Here is a 25,253-nt window from a genome sequence, read left to right as displayed (position 1 = left end):
GTCTTTCCCATTCTTTTGTTTTCCTTTATTGTTTTACATCATTCACTTAAGAAGGCTTTCTTGTTTCTCCTTGCTCTTCTCTGGAACTCTGCATTAAGATGGGTATATCTTTCCCTTTTCCCTTGCCTTTTCTTTCTTTTTCCTCAGCTGTCTGTAAAGCTTCCTCACACAATCACTTTGCCTTCTTCCATTTCTTTTTCTTTGGGATGGCTTTGGTCACCGCCTCCTGTACAATGTTAGGAACTTTGGTCCATAGTTCTTCAGGTACCATGTCCACCAGATCTAATCCCTTGAATCTATTTGTCACCTTCACTGTATAATCATAAGGGATTTGATTTAGGTCATACTAGAATGACCGAATGGTTTTCTGTATCTTCTTCAATTTGAGACTGAATTTTGCAATAAGGAACTGATGATCTGAGCCATAGTGAGTTCCTGGTCTTATTTTGCTGGCTGACTAGAGCTTCTTCATCTTCAGCTACAAAAAATATACAGCTGATTTCGGTATTGACCATCTGATGATGTCCATACGTAGAGTCATCTCTTGTGTTGTTGGAAGAGGGTGTTTGCTATGACCAGTGCATTCTCTTGACAAAATTCTGTTAGCCTTTGCCTTGCTTTGTTTTGTACTCCAAGGCCAAACTTGCCTTTACTCCAGGTATCTCTCTTGACTTCCTACTTCTGCATTCCAATCCCCTATGATGCAAAGACCATTTTTTTTTTTTTGGTGTTAGTTCTAGAAGGTCTTGTAGGTCTTCATAGAACTGATTAACCTCATCTTATTCAGCATTAGTGGTTGGAACATAGACTCGGATTACTGTAATGTTGAATGGTTTTCCTTGAAAACAAACAGAGATCATTCTGTCATTTTTGAGATTGCACCCAAGTACTGCATTTTGGACTCTCTCATTGACTATGAGGGCTATTCTGTTTCTTCTGTGGAATTCTTGCCCACAGTAATAGATATATAATGGTCATCTGAATTAAATTAATCCATTTGCATCCATTTTAGTTCACTGATTCCTAAAATGTTGATGTTTACTCTTGCCATCTCCTGCTAGACCACGTCAATTTACTTGATTCATGGACCTAACATTCCAGGTTCTTATGCAATATTCTTCTTTACCATATCAGACTTCACTTTCACCACCAGAACCCTATAAATGTACAAAGCACAAGTGAGAAATAAGTCACTATTGTTTGTTCTTACAGCTAGACCCTCTTGACATATAAAGCTAATGGGTGCTGCTAGAACAAAACATTATAAACGTGGCATTGTCTTAATTGTTGTTTTAGTCCTTGTCATATCCAACCATTTGCGACCCCATGGATTGTAGCCAGCAAGTCTCCTCTGTCAATGGGATTTCCCAGGCAAGAATACTGGACTGGGTTGCCATTTCCTTCTCCAATTGTCTTAATGGTTGATTGGGAAGTAGGAAAGGAATAGATATTGCAGGATGAGATGCTGGTGATCCCTATTGTACAATAGCAAAGAATGTGGTAAATTTTGCCTCTCTTAACTTGGGAAAAAGGCCATTTACCTAACGAATCAATAGCTCTCAGGAAAAAGATTGTAAAGGTAGTCTTATTAAAGATTGTAAAAGTCTTCTTATTACAAAGAAGACTGCATTTGGAGCATGGGGTATAAAAAAAAAGAGGCAGTCTAAGAAAGAAGGAGAAATAGCAGGAATAAAAGAGAATAAAATGCAGAAAGCTGGCTACTTGCAAGGTTAGAAAGGGAAAGTGTTCCTCAATTTCAAGTAATAAATGATAAAATGAAAAGTTACTGGAGAGTCAAGGCCAATTGGAACTCAGCCTGGTGGCAAATATTGGATCAATGCTGTAGTTATCAGACCCATTTTTAAAATATCTAAATAAACTAAGATGCCTTAAAGCTGAGACATTTATGGCCGTGTCACCCAGTAAATCCTACAGATTTGAGAAGTGACTTGGAGAAAGACTCAATATAAGACTCTTAAATCTCAGTCTCATAGAGTCAACATAACTACAACTAGCTTGTGGTGAAGGGAATGGGGTCATGAATGTAATATGTGTAGCAAATCTAAGAGCTGTCTAGAAATAGCTTTGGATATAGCTTTTAGTTCTTGGAGATCTACAGAATAAAATCGCTAAGAAGCCATGCAAGTTTTAATAGAACTGTCCTATTAAATGAATGCATGAAGAAATAAACCCATAAGCCTTAACTAAGAATATCTATAACTTTGAGGGCTTCCCTGGTGGCCCAGCAGCAAAGAATGTGCCTGCAGGAGATGCAGTTCGATCTCTGGATCAGGAAGACCCTCTGGAGAAGGAAACAGCAACTCACTTCAGTATTTTTGCCTAGGAAATCCCACAGATAGTGGAGCCTGGTGGGCTACAGCCTATGGGGTTGCAAGAGTCAGACACAACTTAGCAACTAACACAGCGACAATGAAGATTTTGAACTTTACACTTTAATGATAAGGAAGTAGCTAATTTCTTTGGAAATGAAAAAATAAGTAAAAACCCCATTATTTATTTTCAAAAAATACAGGGGGTGAAATGGAGAGGGAAGACGGAAATTATTTGCTTTAATGGTAAAACAAAGAATGCATTTTTTTGTAATTGTGAGTATGAGCCACTGTCAATAATAAACAAAAAGTAAAATGTGCATGCATTAAAACATGCTGGAAACCAGCTATATTGAAGGATATTTCCCTCTCCAGCAATCTTTTGAATCACAAAATTTGGCAAATGATATTTGGCTATCTTGGTTATTTCCTTGAGTGAAGTTTATTGAATTTTCCTTAAAAATAAACATACTTCTATCAAAGTGTCTATAAACTTAATTTAAATGTTCTAAGCACTTTACTTTTAATTCTATTTACATGTAATTCAAAGTGGGAAGGAAACATAGGCTTTTTTAAAAAAATAGTAACTTCATTTTGTATCACTCAGTTTTAGTACATAAATAGTACATAATCTGCTTCCCCGGTGGTTCAGCAGTAAGCAATCCACCTGCAATGCAGAAGACACAGGAGACCCGGGTTCAATCCCTGAGTTGGGAAGATCCCCTGAAGAAGGAAATGGCAACCCACTCCAGTATTCTTGCCTGGAGAATCCCATGGACAGAGGAGCCTGGCGGGTGACAGTCCACAGGGTCACAGTGTCTGACCTGACTGGAGTGTCAGCATGCATGCAGTACATAACCAGTGAACACAAGACAGTTAATACTCTGTGTTGATTATACTTAAAATATACATTGCATCGAACAAAAATAAGCTGAATTAGAAAAGGAATCAAGTATGTGTGGAGATCACTATTTTTGTCAGTTGTTTCATATAAAAATCAATAGGAATCAATTTGAAAAAAGCATAATAGTTATATAATTACACTAAATTCAATTAACAAAATAAAGCATTTGCTTTCCAGGAAAATAATGTACTAATTAAATTTACCATTTAGTTTTGAGGTTTTCAAGGTTTTTTTTAAACTTTCTAAAATAGGATATATAATCTTACTACACTGGTTTTAATATTTGCATTAAAAATAACTGAATAGCAATTAAATTTTAAAATCCATGAGAAGGTATATTCTCACCAATTATATTACAGTGTCACCACTTTTTCTGAAAATAGAAATGACCTTAGAGGTCATATGATGAGACCAAGAAACTGAGGTTAAATTATTTGCCAAAAGCTACTTTGCAAATTAAAATTCAAGGGACTGGCATTTAGCCACATTATCAGATGTTCAATTTACAAATTCATTAACATAAAATTTCAAAGAAGGAAGCAATATAATTTTCCCTATTTTATCAGGAATTATGGAATTTTCCAGAATAGTGAAGGGCTTATAGATTGCAGGTCTTTAATAATATTTGTTGAAGTGAGTTGAACTGAAATAATTTAAAATAGGTTTTAGTATTTATTGTAATTTCTTTTGGAATCTTTGTGAAGGTAATGCTCTTAATTTCAATAGGTAAGAATAAAATCTACATTTATGTATGGGGATGTAGTAATCAATTCTATAGCATTGATAAATAAAATCAAACATCAACTATTTCAGGAAAAGAATATAAAATTATCAAGAAAAGAAAAATTAGGTATCATTAAAAAAGGGAAAATTTATTTCTCACACTAATCTTTTTGGTAAACTTTGTTACTATGCTCCTTTGTAATAATTTATTTACAGAAATATGTATATGTCCATATGCTATTTCATAATTTAAACTGCTATTTTAACATTTAAAAATAAGAAAATAACTTTCAATCTAGGATGTTAAAGTTTCTGTGGGAATTTTTCTATGGAATATAGTTATAATTTCATCCCTTCTCTGGTACTCTTAGCTCTGTCACCTTAAGCAAATTATTTAACATTGGAATACCTTTAGATCCTGGATGATTTCTCAGCATGAACTGGACGCCAATCTGCATTACTGCTGCTTTGATATGAACTCTCACCACTCCCACACCGTATGTCCCAGGCCATACTTAAGCTCAAAGTGGTTCATCTCCACCAATGCTGGAATCCTAAGAATACTGACTTAAATTCTCAAAGTTTCTTTTCTTCCAAAAATCCATTTAGGGAAATTGATCCAAATGAATTATCTCCCTTAGTAATTAGAGTTGGACAATCAGATCAGATCAGATCAGTCGCTCTGTCGTGTCCGACTCTTTGCGACCCCATGAATCGCAGCACGCCAGGCCTCCCTGTCCATCACCAACTCCCGGAGTTCACTGAGACTCATGTCCATCGAGTCAGTGATGCCATCCAGCCATCTCATCCTCTGTCATCCCCTCCTCCTCCTGCCCCCAATCCCTCCCAGCATCAGGGTCTTTTCCAATGAGTCAACTCTTCACATGAGGTGGCCAAAGTACTGGAGTTTCAGCTTTAGCATCATTCCTTCCAAAGAAATCCCAGGGCTGATCTCCTTCAGAATGGACTGGTTGGATCTCCTTGCAGTCCAAGGGACTCTCAAGAGTCTTCTCCAACACCACAATTCAAAAGCATCAATTCTTCAGCACTCAGCCTTCTTCACAGTCCAACTCTCACATCCATACATGACCACAGGAAAAACCATAGCCTTGACTAGACGAAGCTTTGTTAGCAAAGTAATGTCTCTGCTTTTGAATATGCTGTCTAGGTTGGTCATAACTTTCCTTCCAAGGAGTAAACGTCTTTTAATTTCATGGCTGCAGTCACCATCTGCAGTGATTTTGGAGCCCAGAAAAATAAAATCAGCCATTGTTTCCACTGTTTCCCCATCTATTTCCCATGAAGTGGTGGGACCAGATGCCATGATCTTCGTTTTCTGAATGTTGAGCTTTAAGCCAACTTTTTCACTCTCCACTTTCATTTTCATCAAGAGGCTTTTCAGTTCCTCTTCACTTTCTGCCATAAGGGTGGTGTCATCTGCATATCTGAGGTTATTGATATTTCTTCCGGCAATCTTGATTCCAGTTTGTGTTTCTTCCAGTCCAGTGTTTCTCATGATGTACTCTGCATATAAGTTAAATAAACAGGGTGACAATATACAGCCTTGACGAACTCCTTTTCCTATTTGGAGCCAGTGTGTTGTTCCATGTCCAATTCTAACTGTTGCTTCCTGACCTGCATACAAATTTCTCCCAAAACATTTTTCTGGCCAGTGTTGCACATCAGGACAAATTTATTCTGTAACTTGAACATCTTAGACCAAAATAGCCATTAGTGGATTGTCTTATCCTTCATTTATGAAGGGAGAAAATTGTAACTATGTTCCAAAGAGTCAGATGCAGCTTAGCTACTGAACAGCAACAGCAGAGCTGTATCAGCTCTGGGCAGTGAGAATATCCTGCCTCATTTTAGTACTACAGGTAATTGATGATACTTTTTGTCTTCCCCTTTTACACTGACCAATGGATAGCCTAAATTTACTACTTAAAGAACAGTAAAAGACAAAAATAGCAAAAGGAAATTGGGACAAAGTGAGCTCAATTTGGTCTGTGTTAGCAGGTGGCTTAGGGAAAATTATAATACTCTACAACAAAGGATAAAATACCATTCAATTTTTTCACCAATGTTACTGCTACTCTTCCATTAAAAAAATGTACACTCTAAACATTTTTTTTCCTTTTAATCTACTATACAAAGCCACAAGTAAACTATGAAAGAAAATACCTTTCATATAGTAATAAGCAGGCACTTAGAAACTCAGTGAAAGATCATACCGTTTCCAGGTGGACAGAGTGCTTAACTCCATTAAGGCCATAGGCTGATTAAATCACACACATTACATTTCAACGGTGTTTCAGCCAATTAAGCCAGCTCAATTCATCTCTGCTTTCTGGGGTCATAAAGACATTAGAAACAGATTTACGATCCAGCCTGTTAGTGAAATGACTGGTAGAGTTGTTCTAAAATCAGGGTGGCTAAATTAATAATAAAAAAAATTTTAAGTGATCTGAAATAAGTAATCTTTTAAATACTTAAAGCCACCATGATACAGCCTTAATTATATTCCAAAAATGCTTTTTCTTTTCTTTCTCTGAGTAGACTTAGGAAGCAGTGGACTGAGCAAACCAACCAACTGGAACAGAGGAAGAAATAAGCTGAATTCATTTTCATCAGGTGACCCTGCTGTGGTACTATCTTCTTGTAGAGTTAAGTTCCCTTGCCTGATAATTCCAGGAGGCAGCACACAGGAGAGGGTAGATTTGATCCCTAAAGTAACATGAATCTAGTAAATGCAGTTTAGCCAATTAGGTTGTGCAATTTCTAGAACTATACAGACTCTGCATCTGATATGCATGCTGGATTCACAAGCTAACCACAAGCACCATCTATTATCAGATTTTAACCAAAATGTAAACAAAAAATTGACCATTACGGGTTAAAGAATTTTCTGTAAAATTGACAGTAGCAAATGCTACATGAGTAAATTTCTATTTTATTATGCTGAAAAGAATAATGAGTTTTTATTGTTCATGATACAGTTTATAAAGGGTTTAAGGATAGTTTATACTAGAGATAGTTTATACTGAGCTAATTTTGACTAATTTTTAATCAGAAAAATGATTGTGCAAAATTTATTTTTCTATGATGGACTTACTATCAGAAATCTGAATATGGTTAAGTATGGGTCAATCTTTAGAACACATTTCCTTTATCATGAATAAACCATTTGATTCAAGACTCAACTTGAAATCAATTTCTCTGGTAATTGGTTAGAGTATGACTCTCCTTAAAAGAGACTATCATATTAATAGTGGCTTACATAAAATATGATTTATTGTTGTTTAATTTCTTTGCTTTTTTTAAAATCTAAAGCTCCACAGATGCAGATACAGGACAGCTATGATGGGTCTATTAGAAAAATTCATACAGAGACCAGTCATCTTCTAACTTACTGCTTCATCTTTCTTGTGCTGTTTACCTCCAAGCCATTGTGCAATAGGGTAAACTTGCCAGTTCTGCGTTTCAACCAGCAGAGAGGTAAAAAGAAAAAAGTAGAAGAAACATTTAAGAGCACAATTCAGAAGATGTATATTTCATTTGCATGTATATGTAATTTGCATAATTTAGCCATATGGAAATACGTGGCTGCTAAGGTGGATGGATAATGTTACAATGTCCTGGCCAGACCTGTATTCAGCCTAAATTCCTATTATCATGGGGGAAAAAAAGGACAAAGTACTAGGAGACCACTAGCAGACTCCATTACAAATAGGGAATATGTAATCACCTTAAATAGATAAGAAACAAGAAAAGGTGTTCCAGGAAGTTAAAGAAGGAAGATTGCACATAATCCAGTGTGTGGGGGAAGTTTATTCCTATCTAGTCTAGTAATGAGGTGTTGAAAATGCATCTTCTGATAAAGCTGCAATCTGCTGTGCTCCATAGACTAACCACCAACAAATGCAAACTGACACTTCTGAAATGGATTAGTGTGCATATCAACAATCTCCTAATGGCTTTCATCCTTTCTATCACATTTGACCTTGCCTTTTGGAGGCATTTGATAAATGATTAATTATTCATTCTAGAACTTGATCCTTGAACAACTAAACTACTTCCCGGAAGCAAATATGGATGTGTATTAGAGCATCAGAATCAATCAATTATTCATTGATTGTATGCCTTGTGTTTGCCTAGTGTGTGCCAATCTCCAAGTTAGGCAGTCTGCGATATATAAAAATAATGGAATATGTTGTCTCTGACTTCAAAGGACTTACAATTAGAATGAAACAAATACTAAACAGGATGTGCATGCTGGGGTTGTTATGATTGACTATTTTAGTGTCTATCTTCAGGGTCTTCCACTCAGTGCTACAAGTCTGGGCCAAATTACAACCTATTTTCAGAGAAATTGGGGAGAAAAGAGGGTTCAAGACAAGCAAACAAAATATGTAACTGAATAACAAAAATTTGGGGGTGATGAGTGAGAAAGAGAAATATCACATATCCAAATTTTACATTAAAATGTTAATAACTATTGTTTTTCAAAGTCACTCAGTCATGTCCGACTCTTTGCAACCCCATAGATATATAGTCCATAGGAATTCTCCAGGCCAGAATACTTTAGTGGGTAGCTGTTCTCTTCTCCAATGGATCTTCCTAACCCAGGGATTGAACCCAGTTCTCCTGCATTGCAGGTGGATTCTTTACCAGTTGAGCTATGAGGGAAGCACCAATAGGATAATACTATTATTACCACACAGAAAGAAACAGACGCAAATACAGAACTCAGATGTTAGTACTGCAGTGGGTTGGTTACTGATGAGACTGTTTTTCAGTCACTCAGTCATGTCTGACTGTTTGCAACCCCATGAACTGTAGCCCACCAGACTCCTCTGTCCATGGGATTCTCCAGGCAAGAATAATGGAGTGGGTGGCCATTTCCTTCTGCAAGGGATTTTCAACCCAGAGATTGAAACTGCATCCTCTGCATTGGCAGGAAGATTCTTTAACACTGAGCCATCAGAGAAGCCCTACTGATGAGAAGGAAGAGGAGAAAATATATAATCACATAGAGTGGAAGAGGGGGAAAAAACATGGAATAAGGGAAAGGAAGGCTGGATGCAAAGAGTTATGTCTCAGAGAGAAGAGCACTGTTGGAACACAGGACAGCTGGGCAGAGTGTCAGTTGCAAATCAGGGCAGTGAAGCAGAGAAAAGCTCATGTTTGGACTATCTGAAGTGAAAAAGTTGCTCAGTTGTGTCCGACTCTTTGCGACTCCATAGACTATATAGTCCATGAAATTCTCCAGGCCAGAATCCTGGAGTGGGTAGCCTTTCCCTTCTCCAGGGGATCTTCCCAACCCAGGGATCGAACCCAGGTCTTCCGCATTGCAGGCAGATTCTTTACCAGCTGAGCCATAGGGAAGCCCAAGAATACTAGACTGGGTAGCCTATCCCTTTTCCAGCAGATCTTCCCAACCAAGGAATCGAACCTGGGTCCCCTGCATTGCAGGTGGATTCTTTACCAACTGTGCTATCAGGGAAGCCCCTGGACTATCTGAATTTAGAAAATTTTTACACAATGAAGGGTTCATTCTCAATGCCTGAGTTTGGTAAGACTTCCATAGGTTGGAGCTTATCAGGAGCCTCCTTATTTCCATTTCCTTTGAAGGTACAGATGTTCTTTCACATAATTTTACATGTTCACATATCTCAGAATGCCAGTTTATTTTTGAAAAGTAGTTTTCTCTGTTGTCAAGGATCAACAGCTGATCCCACCATGATATAATAATACAATGCAATAAATGAAGGAAAGGGAAATCTGTGAGGGGGCAGGTTTAGTGGGAACTTTATCACTTCCCCTTGCAAATTCTCCTGAACTTCTCCTTTTACAGATTGCTTTACATGTGTATTTGGCAGGATTCCTGGGAAAGCTATCACACCAATGAGTTTAAGTAAAGGCTGTTAAACCACAAGCTGGATGTTTTGTGATTTTACATGACAAAGTTTGGAGGCAGATAAAGCCATCATCTCAGTGTAGGATTGGTCATTTGAAAGAGACGAGCATATGGTAGGGGGTAAGGGGGAAGACTTAAATTGAAGAAAGTAGGGAAAACCACTACACCATTCAGGTATGACATAAATCAAATCCCTAACAACTATACAGTGGAAGTGAGAAATAGATTTAAGGGGCCAGATCTGATAGAGTGCCTGAGCTATGGACAGAGGTTTGTGACATTGTACAGGAGACAGGGAGCAAGACCATCCCCAGGAAAAAGAAATGCAAACAAACAAAATGGCTGTCTGAGGAGGCCTTACAAATAGCTGTGAAAAGAAGAGAAGCAAAAAGCAAAGGAGAAAAGGAAAGATATAAGCATCTGAATGCAGAGTTCCAAAGAATAGCAAGAAGAGAAAAGAAAGCCTTCCTCAGTGATCAATGCAAAGAAATAGAGGAAAACAACAGAATGGGAAAGACTAGAGATCTCTTCAAGAAAATTAGAGATACCAAAGGAACACTTCATGCAAAGATGGGCTCGATAAAGGACAGAAATGGTATGGACCTAACAGAAGCAGAAGATATTAAGAAGAGATGGCAAGAATACACAGAAGAACTGTACAAAAAAGATCTTCATGACCCAGATAATCACTATGGTGTGATCACTGACCTAGAGCCAGACATCCTGGAATGTGAAGTCAAGTGGGCCTTAGGAAGCATTGCTACGAACAAAGCTACTGGGGGTGATGGAATTCCAGTTGACCCATTTCAAATCCTGAAAGATGATGCTGTGAAAGTGCTGTACTCATTATGCCAGCAAATTTTGAAGACTCATCAGTGGCCACAGGACTGGAAAAGGTCAGTTTTCATTCCAATCCCAAAGAAAGGCAATGCCAAAGAATGCTCAAATTACCTCACAATTGCACTCATCTCACACGCTAGTAAAGTAATGCTCAAAACTCTCCAAGCCAGGCTTCAGCGATACGTTAACAGTGAATTTCCAGATGTTCAAGCTGGTTTTAGAAAAGGCAGAGGAACCAGAGATCAAATTGCCAACATCCGCTGGATCATAAAAAAGCAAGAAATTCCAGAAAAACACCTATTTCTGTTTTGTTGACTACACCAAAGCCTTTGACTGTGTGGATAACAATAAACTGTGGAAAATTCTCAAAGAGATGGGAATACCAGACTATTTGACCTGCCTCTTGAGAAACCTATATACAGGTCAGGAAGCAACAGTTAGAACTGGACATGGAACAACAGACTGGTTCAAAATAGGAAAAGGAGTACGTCAAGGCTGTATATTTTCACCCTGCTTATTTAACTTATATGCAGAGTACATCATGAGAAATGCTGGGCTAGATGAAGCACAAGCTGGAATCAAGATTACTGGGAGAAATATTAATAACCTCAGATATGCAGATGAAACCACCCTTATGGCAGAAAGTGAAGAAGATCTAAAGAAGCAATTTGATGAAAATGAAAGAGAGTGAAAAAGTTGGCTTAAAGCTCAACATTCAGAAAACTAAGATCATGGCATCTGGTCCCTTCACTTCATGGCAAATAGATGGGGAAACAGTGGAAACAGTGACAAGACTTTATTTTGGGGGCTCCAAAATCACTGCAGATGCTGATTGCAGCTATGAAAAAAAAGACGCTTAATCCTTGGAGGGAAAGTTATGACCAACCTAGACAGCATATCAAAAAGCAGAGACATTACTTTGCCAACAAAAGTCCATCTAGTCAACCTATGGTTTTTCCAGTAGTCATGTGTTTGATGTGAGAGTTGGACTGTGAAGAAAGCTGAGGGCCGAAGAATTGATGCTTTTGAACTGTGTTGTTGGAGAAGACTCTTGAGAGTCCCTTGGACTGCAAGGAGATCCAACCAGTCCATCCTAAAGGAGATCAGTCCTGAATGTTCATTGGAAGGACTGATGTTGAAGCTGAAACTCCAATACTTTGGCCACCTGATGTGCAGACGTGACTCATTTGAAAAGACCCTGTTGCTGGGAAAGATAGAGGGCAGGAGGAGAAGGGGATGACAGAGGATAAGATGGTTGGATGGCATCACCGACTCAATGTACATGAGTTTGTATAAACTCTGGGAGTTGGTGATGGACAGGAAGGCCTGGCGTGCTGCAGTCCATGGGGTCACAAAGAGTCAGACATGACTGAGCAACTGAACTGAACTGAACTGAAGGAGGAAGACAGTCCTTAAACAACAAAACTGCTTAAGAATTTCACTGCAAAAATAGCTCACAATCTTTCATTCTGTATCAAATCCCAGGGTTATTTGACCTATTTTCTATAAAGTCTTAGTAGATTTTTTTAGCTTCTCCTCAGTATGTTAATTTGCTGCTTAATGGAAAAGTGACCGTTAGATACAAAAAGTTAAGAATTCTTGCTTAAGGTTAAGTTCACCTAAGAATTTTTTTTTTTTAATTTATAAGTCCTTCAAATTTCAACATCTCCCTTAAAGATTTTTGAAAAATATTCGGTCTCATTTTAAGTGTTTACTTTATTAAATGCATTATGTACTTCTAAACTGTACTAACCATTTAGCACTTTATTTACATTATTAAACCACACTAAATCAGCATACCAAACCTACTGAGGCACTAACTACTTTTAAGTAATAACATGTAAGAGATATGCTTCGCTTATTAAACAGGGTAACAGAAAGATGATGAAAATGGCTCAAAAGTTACAGAACTCATACCTAAAGAAATGTATGATCTAAAGAGGCCTATATCTATTAAAGAAATTGAATCAATCATTAATAACCTTGCAAAAGAGAAACGATCAGGTCCAATGGGTTCATTAGTGATTTCTACCAAGAATTCAAGGAAGAATTTATGTTAAGTCTTTACAATCTGTTTCAGAAGATAAAAGCAGAGGGAATACTTCCAACTTCATTCTTCAAGGTCAGCATTAGCATCCTATGGATATTTCAAGAAAACTTGTAGATCAATATCTCTCATGAGCACAAATGCAAAAATTGCTAACAAAATATTAGCAAATCAAACCCAACCAAGTATATAATGAATTTTTATCCATAATTGGGTGGGGTTCATCACAGACATGCAAAGTTGGTTTGACATTCAAAAATATATTAATGTAATCTCTCGCATCAACAGAAAAGTAGAAAAATCACATGATCTACCAATCGCAGAGAACCATTTTGCAAAATCCAACACTCATTCATAAAAACTTTCAATAAACTAAAAATAAAAAGGGAAAATTTCAACCTGAGAACAGATATATGCAATAAACCTACAGCTTACTTGATACTTAGTGGTAAATAAGAGTTTCCCAACCAAGATCAGGAACAAGGCAAGATAGTCCCCTCTCACCACTGTCCTTCAATATCGTACTGAAAATAACAAGTAATGCAAAAAGACAAAAAAGGAAAATTTAAATATACAGATTAGGAAAGGAGAAACAAAACTGCCTTTTTTTCCACAGATGATATGTTCATTTATGCAGAAAATCTGAAATAATTAATCTGAAAGAATCAATAGAAAAATTTCTAGACACAAGATTAATATACAAAAGTCAATCACTTTCCTATATACCAAAAATGAGTAAGTTAAGTTTGAAATTAAAAACACAATACCATTTATAGCACTCAAAAAATGAAATTTTAGGTATAAATCTAACAATCTGTATAAAATTTGTTTCAGAAAAGACATAAACTATAATAAAAATATTAAAAAGGAAGTAAATAAATAAAGAGATGTGTGTTCATGGGTGAGGAGACTCAATAGACAGCACAGAGTGCTTTTAGAGCAGTGAAACTATTCTATATTAATATTGTCCAGACCCACAAACTGTACAAAATCAAGGATGAGCCCTAATGTAAACTATGGACTTTTGTTGGCATTGATTTGTCAACGTAGGTTAATCAGTTATACAAATATAAAACTCTGGGTGTGGTATGTTGATACTGGGGGAGACTCTGCTTATGTGGGGACAGGGAGTATATGAGAAACATCTGTACCTTCCGCTCAATTTTACTGTGAACCTAAAACTGCTCTACAAAATAGTCTATTTAAAAAGAAGCAAAGGAGATACAGAAGTATATAGAATCATTGAAAGGAAGAAAGCAGGAATGAGACTGTGAAACTATAGGCAAAACTGATTAATGTACTATAGGGCAATGCAACTATAATTGTGTTTGATCTTTTCTCTTGCACAGAAACCATTTGCATATTTGTAGAACAAAATCATTTACATTGCACTTAGACAAAAACCTACTGCACTGCTATATATTTTCAACAAGGTAACCTCTAGCCTTACAGAGTTGTAAAGTGTATTAATCAACAGTAAATAATACAAAAACAAACATGTATACCTACAAAGAATGAGGTAATATTTGGATTGACTTGTTCTGCATCAATACAAAATGACACAGCCATCTTTTGCTTATTTCCAAGTTTCCAGCTTTTTTTCTTAATACTGTACCACGCCTAATGATTTAAAATAATTTCCAAATGTCTATATTACAAAAATGTCTTGCTTCATTTTGGTTTTACTAAGTTTATTTTATAAGTTCTGCTGAAGGTACTGGTTGATACACCTTGTAGTACGGTTAGCAAATCAAAAATCATACAGTGCTGAATAAGACTAAGAAGATAAAAGTAATTTCCTTTTAAAAATTTTAAAAGGAACCTAGGATTACATTTAAATATAATTTATTTTATATTCACTCTATGAACTTATTACAATTTTTATTATTGCTCTTAATATTATGAAATGAAAGAGCTGATCTATAAAGGCTTTATACTGTATATGATTCCCAAGATAGGATATCAATAGGAATTTAAATCTCAGATATTCATGTTTGTTTTATCTTCAATATCAGTAAATATGGTTACACGGTCTCTCTACTGTTTCTGTTTGAGTAATTGATTTGTTAAATTGTGTCCTGGTGTTTAAAAATGGCCTATTCTTTTTGGACTATTTAAATAAATACTTTTATTGTCATTAAAAGTAAAAATAATATTCAGTAAATATGTTTGTTCCTGAACTCTGAATGACATTTCGTAAAAAGACACTTCCTTTCAAAAAACTATTCTCTTTTTCCATGAAAAATGTCTTCTTTATTCCATAACATAATATATACATGATAAAAATTGTTTAATATAAAAAATTGTGTGGGTATTTGTGTGCTAAGTTAGGGTAGATGGGACGGTGATGTGTATTTGTCTGTGTAATGCCTAGTAACCACTGTATTGTTAATCTCTCTTACTTAAAACTCATATTAAAATTATTCTAATTCCAAACTAATATTAATTCTACCAGTACCAAGTTCTATGAAACCCTGTAGGGTTTCTAGAATTAACCTTTCTAGAACTAACAACAACCAAAAAAAAAAGATGTCATTTTCATCAGAGGGGACTGAAATGCAAACGTAGAAAGTCAAGAGATACATGGAATAACAGGCAAATTTGGCCTTGGAGTACAGAATAAAGCAGTTCAAGGGTTAACAGAGTTTGGCCAAGAGAATGCACTGGTCATAGCAAACACCCTCTTCCAACAACAAAAGAAAAGACTCTATGCATGGACATTACCAGATGATTAATATCAAAATCACATCAATTATATTATTTGCAGCTGAAGATGGAGAAGCTCTATCCAGTCAGCAAACCAAGACCCAGGAGCTGACTACAGATCAGATCATGAACTCCTTATTGCAAAATTCAGACTTCAATTGAACAAAATAGGGAAAACCGTTAGGTCATTCATGCATGAACTAAATCAAATCCCTTAGGATTATACAGTGGAAGCAATAAATAGATTCAAGGGATCAGATCTGATAGAGTGTCTGAAAACTATGGGTGGAGGTTTGTAACATTGTACAGGAGGTGGTGATCAAAACCATCCACAAGAAAAAGAAATGCAAAAAAGCAAAATGGTTGTCTGAGGAGGCCTTACAAATAGCTGAGAAAAGAAGAGAAGCAAAAGGCAAAGGAGAAAAGGTAAGACATACCCATCTGAATACAGAGTTCCAAAGAATAGCAAAGAGATAAGAAGCCTTCCTAAGTGATCAACACAAAGAAATAGAGGAAAACAATAGATTGGGAAAGACTATAGATCTCTTCAAGAAAATTAGAAATACCAAGGGAACATTTCATGCAAAGATGGGCATAATAAAGGGCAGAAATGGTATGGACCTAAGAGAAGCAGAAGATATTAAAAAGAGGTAGCAAGAATACACAGAAGAACTATAAAAAAGATATCTTAATGATCCAGATAACCACAATGGTGTGAGCACTCACCTAGAGTCAGGCATCTTGGAGTGCAAAGTCAAATGAGCCTAAGGAAGCATCACCATGAACAAAGCTAGTGGAGATAATGGAATTAGAACTGAACTATTTCAAATCCTAAAAGATGATACTGTTAAAGTGCTGTACTCAATATGCCAGCAAATTTGGAAAATGCAGCAGTAGCCACAGAATTGGAAAAGGTCAGTTTTCATTTCAATCCCAAAGAAAGGCAATGACAAAAATGTTCAAACTACCTCACAATTGAACTCATCTCATACAATAGCAAAGTAATGCTCAAAATTCTCCAGCTAGGATTCAAGAGTACGTGAACTGAGAGCTTTCAGATGATCAAAGTGTATTTAGAAAAGGCAGAAAAACCAGAGATCAAATTGCCAACATCCACTGTATCATAGAAAAAGCAAGAGAATTAAAAAAAAAAAAAAAAAAAACTACTTCTGCTTCATTGACTACACTGAAGCCTTTGACTTTGTGGATCACAACAAACCATGGAAAATTCTTCCAGAGATAGGAATACCAGACCACCTTACCTGCCTCCTGAGAAACCTGTATGCAGATCAAGAAGCAACTGTTAGAACCATGCATGGAACAAGAGACTGGTTCCAAATTGTGAAAGGAGGACATCAAGGCTATATATTGTCACCCTACTTTTTTAACTTTTATGCAGAGTACATCAAGCAAAATGCTGGGTTGGATGAAGGACAAACTGTAATCAAGATTGCCAGGAGAAATATCAATAACCTCAGATATGCAAATGGCACCACCCTTAGGGAAGAAAGCAAAGAGGAACTAAAGAGCCTCTTGATGAAAGTGAAAGAAGACAGTTAAAAGCTGGCTTAAAACTCAACATTCAAAAAACTAAGATCATGGCATCCAGTTCCATTACTTCAAGGCAAATAGATGGAGAAACAATGGAAACAGTGACCGACCTAATTTTGGGGGGCTCCAAAATCACTGCTGATGGTGACTGCAGTTATGAAATTAAAAGACACTTGCTCCTTCAAAGAAAAGCTATGACAAACCTAGACAACATGCTAGAAAGCAGAGACATTACTTTGCCAACAAATGTCTGTCAAGTCAAAGCTATGGCCTTTCCAGTAGTCATGTATGGATATGAGAGTTGGACCATAAAGAAGACTGAGTACCAAATGCTTTTGAAGAGTGATGTTGTTGAAGACTCTTGAGGGTCCCCTTGGACTGCAACGAGATCAAACCAGGCAATCCTAAAGGAAATCAGTCCTGAATATTTATTGGAAGGACTGATGTTGAAGCTGAAACTCCAATACTTTGGCCACCTGATGAGAACTGACTCAGTGGAAAGACCCTGCTGCTGTGAAAGATTGAAGGCGGGAGGAGAAGGGGATCATAGAGGATGAGATGGTTGGATGGCATCCAACACGATGGACATGAGTTTGAGTAAGCTCCGGGAGTTGGTGATGGACAGGGAGGCCTGGCATGCTGCAGTCCAAGGGGTCACAAAGAGTCGGATACAACTGAGCAACTGAACTGAAGCTGGCAAAGATTGAAGTCAGGAGGAGAAGTGGACAACAAAGGACGAGATAATTGAATGGGATCATCAGCTCATTGGACATGAATTTGAGCAAGCTCTGGAAGACAGTGAAAGACAGGGAAGCCACATTTCCACTTTTATCTAAAAATCATAGAAATTATATTTCAGGTGACTTATTACATAACACAATTACTCTTGATAGTTTTTTTCAGATTTATTAATATAGTTCAAGTTTTATTAATAGCAAATTTACATTTTTATTGATGGTAAACAAGAAATACATTTCATATGGAAACAATATAAGCTTATTTCGTCAGTAAATAGGTATAAGGAATTTTTAGAGACATATTAGTTAGTCTTACCATAAGAAAATAAAAGCAAGTTTCATTTTAAAAACTATACATGTGTTCCTGCATTGTACAGCATGGATAAAATCTGGATTATCTTAGGGATTCATTTTGTTCATGAAAACCTGGATTGTTGCATAAAACTACTTTTGAGCTGATAGTTTTTTGTGAGAATAGTTTTTGTCTCCTTGAATATCTAGCATATTTTAAGTATTAAACATATTAGTTTTTAATATTTTTCTAGGAATGCTTGTTCTCATGTGTGTGTGTGTGTGTGCGCCCATGCATGCTAAGTCACTTCAGCTGTGTCTGACTCTTTGCGACCCTATGGATTGTAGTCCGTCAGGCTCCTCTGTCCATGGGGATTCTCCAGGCAAGAATACTCAAGTGGTTTGCCATTTCCTTCTCAAGGGGATCGTCCCAACCCAGGGATCCAACCTGTGTTTCTTATGTCTCCTGCATTGGGAGGCAGGTTCTTTACCATTTCCCACATGGGAAGCCTATATATATACATTATATATGCTATTACCTCTGTAGAGCAATAAAAACTGTACTTTTTATTTAAGAGACTTTATAGTCTAATTTATTGAACCATTCTAGACATAGGGAATATTTCCAATTCACATGATATGAAATAAGTTTTTTTTCCCCAATTACAGACATACATACCATAGAGAGTTTTATACTTGGTTTTACAACCCACTCCAGTACTCTTGTCTGGAAAATCCCATGGAAGGAGGAGCCTGGTAGGCTTCAGTCCATGGGGTCGCTAAGAGTCGGACCCGACTGAGCGACTTCACTTTCACTTTTCACTTTCATGCATTGGAAAAGGAAATGGCAACCCACTCCTGTGTTCTTGCCTGGAGAATCCCAGGGACAGCAGAGCCTGGTGGGCTGCCGTCTATGGGGTCGCACAGAGTCGGACACGACTGAAGCGACTTAGCAGCTTACAACTCCAGCCACGTTTAAGGTTAAAAGGTGAAAGTGTTGGTTGCTCAGTCATGTCTGACTCTTTGCAACCACATGGCCTATAGCCCACCAGGCTCCTCTGTCCATGGGATTCTCCAGGTAAGAAGACTGAAGTGGGTTGCCAGTCCCTTCTCTAAGGGATCTTCCTGATTCAGGGATTGAACCTGGGTCTCCTGCAGACAGATTCTTTACCATATGATCCATGGTTAAAGTAAATACAAGCACAAAAATCACACCAGTGTAGGTTTTAAAGGAATGGCATGCTCTTTATGAGATATAAGACTGTACAGACAGACAAAAATGACTAAAAATCAAATCTTTTGATATTTCTCATCTGATAGAGAATAAATCCCCATCTCTACATCACAGTGGTCATCAATTGATCAGATGATAAAGCCAATTTTTCAATCATAGCCACCACCAAAGAAAAATGATGTATTGGCTATGAGGAAGTCAGACTTGGCCAATATCAGAAACAGAAGCACAAAGAGAGACAGAAAAAAAAAATGATGAAGAAGAGTCAGTGAAGGTAAAGTTTATTGCTACTTGAGATACCTTCCAGGGACACACAGAATAAGTTCCTGAATCCAAGAATTCCACATCTTAACCACCATAGTTTAAATGGCTTTGGCAGCTGAATCCTCTTGGGTATCTTAGTGCAATCTCCATCAGCTATCAAAGATGATTTTTAAAAAGATAAAAACATGCCATTCTGCCAAATATAACCTGAGCATCTGTCAAAGATGTATTTAATTCAGTAATGAAGGAACCAGCAATCTGGGAGAGCGAGTTGTTTAATAATTGTTTTAAATTTGATAAATCTCATTTTTAAAGATGGTGTAACTGAAGATGTTTTAGCTCTAATAATGGGCAACACCTTAGCAAGATTTTACTTAAGATTATTAATCAAATTACTGAATTCTACACTTTAAATTGTGGCTTTAGAACTGCCATTCTAATAAGACCAAACTCTCTTAGACATTATGTGGATATAAAAATTCCAAATACTTGTATAGTTATTTAACACACAAAAAAATTTATAACATAGTTAACATAGCCCATAACTGTGGATTCAACCATAAATATAATCTAATTTTTTGTCTCTTTAGAGACATTTCCTACCTCCATCCAGACAGATCACTTAATGCTATTCTCTTTTATATTGAGAATATATAAAATTTTCTCTTTTAAAATTCCAAGTCTAAATATATTTTTAATTTGATGGGCTAATAAAGTACACAAATGTATCTCTCATCAAGTTTTAAAGATTTTAAATATTTACTAAAACTCACATATGAATGCCTTGGAAAACTTAGAAATATTTCAAGTGATATGCAATGTAATTTTAGTTCTATCTTTGAAATACTGTTCCAATTTTGTCTGCAGTTTACTTTAAAATATTCACCTATAGGCAGTGTTATCCTAGAACTACAGTGGTCATTTTAACTTAAAGCATAGGTTCATTAGGTGCTTTAATTGAAAGCTTAAATCTGAAGAGGGATTAACTGATTGATTAAGGCAGTGATCCAAAGGTGACTATCAGGCATGTCATTTCTCTTTATCTCTGATTAACTCCAGATGGCTTGGCTTAAATCAGAACTGTTTGTTCTGCTGTAATGTATCTGTGTAAAACATGTATTTGTGTAATACAAATTAGTTTCTATCATTCTTAAGTAGGAAATGATGTCAGTTTAATGTATAGTGGATGCTGTGTTAATTCAGATGTGAAGTTTTCCAACTCGTTCATTTTAGCACCACCAAAGCACATAAGCTGGACATAAGAGCACTGAGACATTTAAATGCAGCAAATTGTAGAGAACTACTATTCTGGACATGATGCCAAGTCACCCTACACTCTCCCTCTTAGCACTCTTGCCCTATGCCATGGATCCTGGAAATTCTTATTGTGTTCATTTCTCTGATCTTATCTAACATAACTCAACAGCTTCAACCCCTCTTTTCACATCATTCCATGAACTAACTCAAGTTATTCTTAATGGTATATCTAAAATTCATATAGTATTACTGTATTCAATGTTTCATATACTTCTATTTCACTTGCCTGATTATAAATATCCATATGTAAAGAAGAATTTGCTGTGAAGCCTCTTTTCTATATAATCTAGTAACAAGTAAGGTTAAAATGTTCTGGCTTAATTCTCCCAATGAATTACTGCCATCATATCCTAAGATAAGTTAAAATTTGTGTCTGGTAAAATTGGTATAGATCAGTTTGAATTTTGGAGAAGGCAATGGCACCCCACTCCAATACTCTTGCCTGGAAAATCCCATGGACGGAGAAGCCTGGAAGGCTGCAGTCCATGGGGTCGCTGAGGGTCGGACCCGACTGAGCGACTTCACTTCCACTTTTCACTTTCATGCATTGGAGAAGGAAATGGCAACCCACTCCAGTGTTCTTGCCTGGAGAATCCCAGGGATGGGGGAGCCTTGTGGGCTGCCGTCTATGGGGTTGCACAGAGTCAGACACGACTGAAGTGACTTAGCAACAGTTTGAATTTTAAAATTTGTAATTTTCCATAAGGTGTGTTTTAAGAAAGGGACTTACTTTCTCGAATTTCTGATTTCAAGGAAGAATATCTTCTGTGTAGTCACAGGTGCTATTTGTCAAATGCTGATATCCAATGAACTGTGAGCAGAAATGGTGTGCTTCAACTCCAACACAGAGCACTTAGTTGCTGATGCAAGCCCCACCTACAGAGCAAGGTGACCTCCTTCAAGACAGTTGTTATTCTGCCAGCTTGAGAAACTGAGTTATGAGCACCCTGAATCTTCAAGTTAACAACCATTAATGATGAACGTCAAACATCCAAGATGCTGCCCACCTGTAGTTATAAGTACCACAGACCTTACAGTTTAGATCCTCTGTCATTGACTGAAGCATGCTCACAGGAAAAAGAAAGTGGGAGCACATTGTTGGCTGAAAGGTTGGGTGGCTTGACTCCTCCCTCCACTTAGTAGTTTGGAATTACAAATGCTCTTTTATATCCTTATAAGAAACTTGTTTAAGGATCTATAACTCATGGTTAATTGATCAATCATCCATAATTTCTTTCTAAGAACGCTCTCTTTAGTCAGTGGTTTCTTATAATAGCACTGTGCCCAGAGGTTTTATGTAAGACAAGAGAACCATCAGCGTATCCATCAGGAGAGATAAAAGGAAAACAAGTAAAGAAAGCTAGCAAGCTCTGTAGGCATATATGGGTTCCTCAGTCTGTTTTTGAAACTGGCTGATACAGCTACCACCTGGCTTTTGATCATATTTCCTCCCCAAATCACTTTTCATTTTCTTTGTTTCTACAACATAGATGGATTCTCAAAGCATGATTCCAAGACCATTTTACTAAAACTCAAAAACACTGAAGGGTAGCAGAATATTTCACCCTAAAATATGACTGTAGGAGTTCAGGACATGCCAGTCCCAAATATGCCTCTTTTGTATGTGGACTACTTGTCCCTATCAGTTCAGTTCAGTTCAGTCGCTCAGTTGTGTCTGACTCTTTGCAACCCCATGAATTGCAGCACGCCAGGCCTCCCTATCCATCACCAACTCCCGGAGTTCACTCAAACTCATGTCCATCGAGTCGGTGATGCCATCCAGCCATCTCATCCTCTGTTGTCCCCTTCTCCTCCTGCCTTCAATCTTTCCCAACATCAGGGTCTTTTCAAATGAGTCAGCTATTCATATCAGGTGATCAAAATACTGGAGTTTCAGCTTTAGCATCAGTCATTCCAATGAACACCCAGGCCTGATCTCCTTTAGGATGGACTGGTTGGATCTCCTTGCAATCCAAGGGACCCTCAAGAGTCTTCTCCAACACCACAGTTCAAAAGCATCTATTCTTCAGCATTCAGCTTTCTTCACAGTCCAATTCTCACATCCATACATGACCACTGGAAAAATCATAGCCTTGACTAGACTGACCTTTGTTGGCAAACTTGTCCCTATAGGTACTTGGAAAACAACAGATGCAGGAATTGTTCTCTGAACTCCTTTATCTGCCTAAAGACAGATCCTTTAAAAGCAACTAATTGTCACAGAGGCCCTTCCCAGGAGTTTCATCAACCAGGGAAAGCTGACTCCTGTCACAGGAGATGAGACTAGAAATGACACCACACCGAGACACACATTGTCATAAATTATCACACCCATCCTTCTAAGGGTCATTCATCATCCTAAAAATAATTTCCTCTCCCTTAAAAGGCCCACATCTCCCCTCCCCTTTCCCTATGAAGATGGTATTTAAGCCTGAATTTTAAGTCACCAGAGGGGCCATTTTTCCTCTGGGCATCACCCTTGCCCAGGTGTGGTACACATGTTAATACTTTTTGTTTGTTTTCTCCTCCTAATCTGCCTTTCATTACAGAGGTCTCAGCTGAGAACTCAGAAAGGTAGGCGAGAGTTTTGTTTTTTTTTTCTCTACACCATAAATAATTCTCTTGATATAACATGACAGCACAAGATTATAGCACAGTGACTGGAATCCTTAACACTATGTTTATTTGTTAGGATTGATCTGATTCATAGGAATTGACCTTTGTTGGGCCATAACTATGTGCGAGAATCTATTCTAAGTATTTGACAATGTGTAAATTCACTTAACACTCATAATTCCCTAAAGAAGTAATTAGTATCATAATGCATTTTTCATAAATGAGGAAAGAAGTGAAATAATTTCCCCAAATTTGCACATATAGTGAAAGGTAAGGCAACAATTCTTACCCAAGCAGTTAAACTCTAAAATCCATGATGTAACACAATGTACTATACTCTCTTTAATCTCTTTATAGTCCTTACTGGGTCACACAGAGTATTGTGAGAATAATAGGAACTCAAGAAATAGGTCTTGAATAATAATTCCTGAGGTCAAATACGCTGTTAATCAATTATATATTATTTTATTAAATCTTATAATTACTATGCATACCACTGGGCACCGTTCTTCAGAACATTAAGGATGTCTTTGTTCATTTACAAAAATAAAAATGATCTAATAATTGCATTAAGAAATACTTTTATTTTACTATTACATACATCTAACAAGGTAGGACCACTCAGAAAATTTTCTAAAATGCCACTTCTAATTTTAAAACAACTTTAGCAATTTACCAGGGAGCCTAGAACTCCTCTTAGAAAAAATTCTATTATCTAACTGCTCTTACATTTTGGTAAAGTCATTTAGCCTTCTTTCAGTTTCCACTTCTAAAAAAGCAAGATAAATAATTCTTACGTAAGTTCAGGAGGCAACTCACAAAGAAGTAAATAAAAGATTCCACACATTCTTAGAATTCTGGAGCTATGATTGACCTTAAGAGCCCCTTCATTCTCCTGGGAATCAGATTTCTTGTAGTTACACGTTTTTTCAATGTTTTTCTGTGTAGCTTCCAATAGTAACTAAAAACTTCCTATAAAAATTAGACAAAAGGAAAATCTAGACCCTAAACCATTTACATATCCTTTTTTAAACACCAGTTCTGATTCAATATTTGTCCAAGACTTACACTGACTTATTCTTATATTCCATAATCCAATGTTGAATCTTTAGTTTTGGCCTTAACATCTCAGCAGTTTTGTTGTTTTTTTTTTTCCCTCTTTCAGAGCAACCTTTCTCCCTATCATGAGACTCCTTGTCAACTCTTCATCAAGATGTAGTATATTTAAGTATTCCTTTTACATCCTCAAAAAAAATAAAGTCAAAGTTCCTGTATGAGATAAAATTAAAGTTATTCCAGAGAGCAATTCTCATCAATCAATTTGTTTTCTTAAAGTAATATTTTCTTAACTCCTTGCTCAATTATAAGCAGAGATATGATACTTGGTACTTTTTTTATTAAGCTTGGTACTTAATTATAAGCAGAAATATGAAATTGAACTCAGTACTTTTTACAAAAGTAACTTAGAAACTGGGTGTTTTTAATAAGTCATGATACGTTTTGATAAGCTTTGCCCAGTTTCTGGCTTATAAGGAAGCCATATGCTCTAGAGTGCTTGACCATACAACAGGCTGATCCCAAGGACTGCATCCTTGGGACCCGCAGAGACAAGTCATTCCCAGATTAGTGCAGTGGGATATTCATCCCAGGGGTGCACCAGTCGTAGGAATCTACCTATCTTCCAACTTGAGTCACAAGATGGCTAAGTTTCCTTAATATTAGAGTTAGATCAAGAAATCCTGGCTAGTCTTCATTTTTCAAATCTGAAATTGA

Source organism: Bubalus bubalis, chromosome 1, assembly GCF_019923935.1.
Source record: "Bubalus bubalis isolate 160015118507 breed Murrah chromosome 1, NDDB_SH_1, whole genome shotgun sequence".
In the NCBI taxonomy this organism is placed as follows: Eukaryota; Metazoa; Chordata; class Mammalia; order Artiodactyla; family Bovidae; genus Bubalus; species Bubalus bubalis.
This window is presented reverse-complemented; position numbering follows the sequence as displayed.